Source organism: Scyliorhinus canicula, chromosome 23 (genome assembly GCF_902713615.1).
Source record: "Scyliorhinus canicula chromosome 23, sScyCan1.1, whole genome shotgun sequence".
Classification (NCBI taxonomy): domain Eukaryota; kingdom Metazoa; phylum Chordata; class Chondrichthyes; order Carcharhiniformes; family Scyliorhinidae; genus Scyliorhinus; species Scyliorhinus canicula.
Window position 1 is genome coordinate 4976925 of NC_052168.1, and position 6000 is coordinate 4982924.

Sequence of the window (6000 nt, forward strand, 5' to 3'; positions counted from 1 at the left end):
AACCAACATCAGGTCATTGTCACATTGCTGTTTGTGGGAGTTTGCTGTGCGCACATTTCCTGCCAAGTTTCAGACATTACAACAGTGACTGCACTTCCACAAACAAATGCTGTAACGCACGTTGGGATTTTCCAACTGTAGTGATCTCTATATATGTAAGTACAGTACATGATTGGTTAATGTGCAGTCAGTACAGTCAGATGATCACTAGAGGGCGGAGAGATGGCAGATGGAGTTTAATCCGGACAAATGTGAGGTAATGCATTTTGGAAGGTCTAATGCAGGTAGGGAATATACAGTGAATGGTAGAACCCTCAAGAGTAGTGAAAGCCAGAGGTGTACAGGTCCACAGGTCACTGAAAGGGGCAACACAGGTGGAGAAGGTCGTCAAGAAGGCATACGGCATGCTTGCCTTCATTGGCCGGGGCATTGAGTATAAGAATTGACAACTCATGTTGCAGCTGTATAGAACCTTAGTTAGGCCACACTTAGAGTATAGTGTTCAATTCTGGTCGCTGAAGTGCTGGCTAGTGTAGACTTGAGAGATGAACAGACACTTCCAACACTGATGAAGGTTCAACTCAATTTTATGAACTACTTCTAACTGACTAACACACGATGACTGTGGGTCTAAATGATGCTAACTTAAACTAGAGACCTAAGCCTTGTCCGAACCAGTTGATTCTCTCAGCACGTGGTGTGCGTCTGTGCTGGGCTGGATGAGTTCTTGTTACACTCAGAGGCAGCACCCAGAATCCGTGGGAACCGCCCTCTGCCTTTATAGTGTGTGTATTCTAACTGGTGATTGGCTGCGGTGTTTGTACATGTTGATTGGTCCCTGTGTGTGTCCATCAGTGTGTGTCTGCACCATGATATACTGGTGTATATTATGACAGTCGCCACACTACCAGAAGGATGTGGAAGCTTTAGAGAGGGTGCAGAAGAGATTTACCAGGATGTTGCCTGGTATGGAGGGCATTAGCTATGAGGAGCGGTTGAATAAACTCAGTTTATTCTCACTGGAACGATGGAGGTTGAGGGGCGACCTGATAGAGGTCTACAAAATTATGAGGGGCATAGACAGAGTGGATAGTCAAAGGCTTTTTCCCAGGGTAGAGGGGTCAATTACTAGGGGGCATAGGTTTAAGGTGCGAGGGGCAAGGTTTAGGGGAGATGGACGAGGCAAGTTTTTTACACAGAGGGTAGTGGGTGCCTGGAACTCGCTGCCGGAGGAGGTGGTGGAAGAAGGGACGATAGTGACGTTTAAGGGGCATCTTGACAAATATATGAATAGGATGGGAATAGAGGGATACGGACCCCGGAAGTGTAGAAGATTTTAGTTTCGACGGGCAGCATGGTCGGCGCAGGCTTGGAGGGCCGAAGGGCCTGTTCCTGTGCTGTACTTTTCTTTGTTCTTTGTTCTAACACTAACAGGGAGTATAAAATCAAGCTCAATCTGTTTTCCCACTCTCTTGCTGTGTGTTTTAGCTAGAGAACAGAAGTTTGACCAGCTCAGAGTGTAGAGTATCATATTCATTGTAAATTTAATTCAATCTTAGTTAATTCAACTACTCATCAAAGTATTAAAGAAAAGAACTCACAAGTATATTAATTTGTTACTCAATAAATAATTTGTCATCACTGGAAAGCGTTGAGTGTTCATCATCAAAGTAAAGTATAAATCAGCATCACAAATGAGTAGCATAGAAATTACTCCCAAGTAATATCACACCAACGTCTTAAAAGTTGCTATAGAAATGCAAGACTTTTTTTTTCATTCTTATAAATTTAGAGCACCCAATTCTTTTCTTTTTCCCAATTAAGGGGCAATTTACCGCCTCCGATTCAACCATCCTGCACATCTTTTTGGGTTGTGGGGGGGGGGTGGTGAGACACACGCAGACACGGGGAGAATGTGCAAACTCCACACGGCCAGTGACGCAGGGCCGGGATTAAACCCAGGATCAATGGGGCTGATTTAGCACACTGTGCTAAATCGCTGGCTTTTAAAGCAGACCAAGCCAGGCCAGCAGCACGGTTCAATTCCCGTACCAGCCTCCCCGAACAGGCGCCTAGGAACGTGGCGACTAGGGGCTTTTCACAGTAACTTCAGTTGAAGCCTACTTGTGACAATAAGCGATTTTCATTTCATTTAGGGCAGCACGGCAGCATTGTGGATAGCACAATTGCTTCACAGCTCCAAGGTCCCAGGTTCGATTCCCGACTAGGGTCACTGTCTGTGCGGAGTCTGCACATCCTCCCCGTGTGTGCGTGGGTTTTCTCCGGGTGCTCCGGTTTCCTCCCACAGTCCAAAGATGTGCAGGTTAGGTGGATTGGCCGTGATAAATTGCCCTTAGTGTCCAAATTGCTCTTAGTGTTGGGTGGGGTTACTGGGTTATGGGGATAGGGGGGAGGTGTTGACTTTGGGTAGGGTGCTCTTTCCAAGAGCCAGTGCAGACTCGATGGGCCGAATGGCCTCCTTCTGCACTGTACATTCTATGATTTCAAACCTGGGTCCTCGGCACCATGAGGCAGCAGGGCTAACCACTGCGTCAATGTGCTGCCCTAAAACGTAAACCTTTTTTGAAACCGTTAGTTTACGCACAATATTGGCAGTTGCTTTCCGAGGGAGTGAAATCAATGGTAAATAGCCACAATGGTACCGCTGGTGACGTCGCTCTGAGGTTCGTGCTGAAGTGTGCGGGTGGATGAAATGTAAGGGGATTGACTCCGAATGTAAACATTTTGAATGTGAGCTGGAGTACTTCAGGCTGATGCTGGAGAGACTGATAATGGGAAACAGAGTCTTTCAACCATCCCAATGTAAGAGTGACGTAGACTATCCAAGGGCCGGGGCACACAAACAGGCAAGGCGAAGGGAAATACACCCATGGTTGTGGGCCAGGGGTATTCCCAGTTCCCTATGTGATTCACCTCATTAGCAATGAATTACAGGAAACACCTTGATCCTCGAATGTAGCTGTAATCGGTTTGTGACAACTGCCTTCCCTGTCAAACCACATTAAACAAAAATGCAACTCAGCCGGGCATCAAATCTACCAAGTGTGAGGTTTCAAGAGCAGCGTTGCCGGTGCGTGAGCTGACCCCCTCAGTGTGACTTCCCAAGAAATAACACACCAGGTTAAAGAGGTTGCGAGACTGCTTACTGTGCCCACCCCGGTCCAGAGCCGGCATCTCCACATCATTCCCAAGAGATTATATTTGTCTGTCAGATGTCGAGAAGTTGGGGGGGGGGGGGGGGGGGGGGGGGGTCATTCTCTCTCACACACGCCTCTGAGGAGGAAAGTCACTTGTTCAAGTCCTGTGACATCGACATATTGCAGTTACATCGCGCCTTTAAGCACAGTTTAACATCCCATTCACAGGGACGGTTATGAACACAGATTGGACACTGTGGCTCAGTAGGGAGTGTGGTGATCTTTGAGGGAGTTTTCCAGGAAGGAAAGTGTAGCGATCACAAAGATACTCTTTTGAAGAACTAAACTAATTTAAAAAAAATATAAATTTAGAGTACCCAATTGATTTTTTTCCAATTAAGGGGCAATTTAGCATTGTCAATCCACCTAGCCTGCACATCTTTTGGGTTGTGGGGGCTAAACCCACGCAAACACGGGGAGAATGTGCAAACTCCACACGGAGAGTGACCCAGAGCCGGGATCAAACCTCGGCGTCATGAGTCAGCAGTGCTAACCACTGTGCAACGGTACCACCATGCTGCCTTACTAAACTAATTTTCTTAACACTACTAAATTTGAGTTAAATTCTTACATACATGTAAGAATTAAACCACACTCACTAACCCTATCTCTATCTACTAATTATAACTATTATATCTTAACTAACTCTGCAATACACTATGAATCTTTCTTCAGCTCCAGTCTACACTCCTCCCCTTAGTTTAAGAGCCAGTGGAATGTATAGTACTGTCCCTTAGCTCCCTCTAGTGGCGAGGCTTAACATATCATTAACTCTTCACATGCTGTACATTTATATAATGTCACAGGTGGAATCCCTGCCTCTGGGCTGGAATCCCACTCATTGGAAGGAATGTTCAAGATGTGGTTGGACGGGTTGATAATTGGTGGGGGGTGGGGGGGGTGGGAGGGGGGGGGGGTGGGGGGGGGGTGGGGGGGTGGGGGGGGTGGGGGGGGTGGGGTGGGGGGGGGGTGGGGGGGGTGGGGGGGGGGTGGGGGACCAGCTAGTAGTGTGAAAGGGTTAACTCACTCTGCTGGGAGCAGACTGTTCAAACTAACTGTAAAGGAAAAAGGCACGATAGCACAATGGTTAGCACAGTTGCTTCACAGCTCCAGGGTCCCAGGTTCGATTCCCGGCTTGGATGACTGTCTGTGTGGAGTTTGCATTTTCGCCCCGTGTGTGCGTGGGTTTCCTCCGGGTGCTCCGGTTTCCTCCCACAGTCCAAAGATGCGCGGGTTAGGTGGATTGGCCATGCTAAATTGCCCTCGGTGTCCAAAAAGGTTAGGTGGGGTTACGGGAATTAGGGTGGCGGTGTGGGCTTAGGTAGGGTGCTCTTTCCAAGGGCTGGTGCAGACTCGATGGGCTGAATGGCCTCCTTCTGCTCTGTAAATTCTATGGAATTCTAAGGCTTATTTGTGAAATTGGTCATCTTAAAAGTGTGTGGGTCTGGCAGTGGCTAATGTGCACACAGTGCCTGGGTGCGCTGTCTGGTGCCTCCTGGTGGCTTCTTACTGAAATTGCACTGGAAAGGTTTGCAGTGCACCTTAACATCAACTTGCATTTACTTTAAACACTTTCAACTTTATCTGATTTCCCATGCGTATGGTGATTCAACGCCGAACCATCTCAGGAAATAACAAGGCAGTGGGCCGAAGCTTGGGGAAAGAGGGAAGTTTTATGGAGCATCTTAAAGGAGCTGAGAGACGTGGGAATGTTTAATGGGAGGGGGGGGGGGGGTTTCCAGAGATGAGGGTCCAGACAACGGAAGGAACAGCTGTCAACAGTGATGCGACTGAAAGAGAAGGATGTTCGAGAGGCCAGAATTAGGGGAGTGCAGCAGATGTATCGGATGGGTCGTGGGGAGGAGGTTACAGAGATAAGGGGAGGCGAGGCCATTGAGGGATTTGAAAATAAAGTGAGAATTTTAAAATCGAGGCACCGCCTTAACAAGGCATCATTAGTGGTTAGCAACAACAGGGATCTGTTAAAAAATAAATTTAGAGTACCCAATGATTTTTTTTCCAATTAAGGGACAATTTAGCTTGGCCAATCCACCTAGCCTGCACACCTTTGGGTTGTGGGGGTGAGACCCACGCAGACACGGGTGGGGGAATGTGCAAACTCCACACGGACAGTGACCCGGGGCCGGGATTGAACCTCAGTGCCATGAGGCAGCAGTGCTAACCACTGCGCCACCATGCGGCCCAGCGAGAACAGGGATGATGGGTGAACGGGATTTGGTGTGAGTTAGGCAGCAGATTTCTGGACGATCTGAAGCTCGTGGAGGGTAATATGCGGAAGGAGAGCCATGAGGCACGCATTCGAAAAGTCAAGTCCAGAAGTAACAAAGACATGGGTGAGGGTCTCGACAGCAGGTGAGCGGAGGGAGGGGCGGTGTTGGGTGATGTTACCGAGATAGAAATGGGCGGGTGTGAGCTCACCACATGGGGCCCGGGTCCACGGTTGGAATCAAAAATCCTAGCATTGATTCTGAGTTGTCTAATGTGCAAAGTGGCCTGAATGAATGGCAAGGTGGATTACAACACTCTCCATTCACCTTTACCAGTGGCATTCTAATCCAAGATGTGGAGATGCCGGCATTGGACTGGGGTGAGCACAGTAAGAAGTCTTACAACACCACGTTAAAGTCCAGCAGGTTTGTTTCAAACACGAGCTTTCGGAGCACAGCCCCTTCCTCAGGTGAATGGCGAGGTTCCTCAGTACTGACCCTCTGGCAGTGTAGCACTCCCTCAGTACTGACCCTCTGACAGTGCGGCGCTCCCT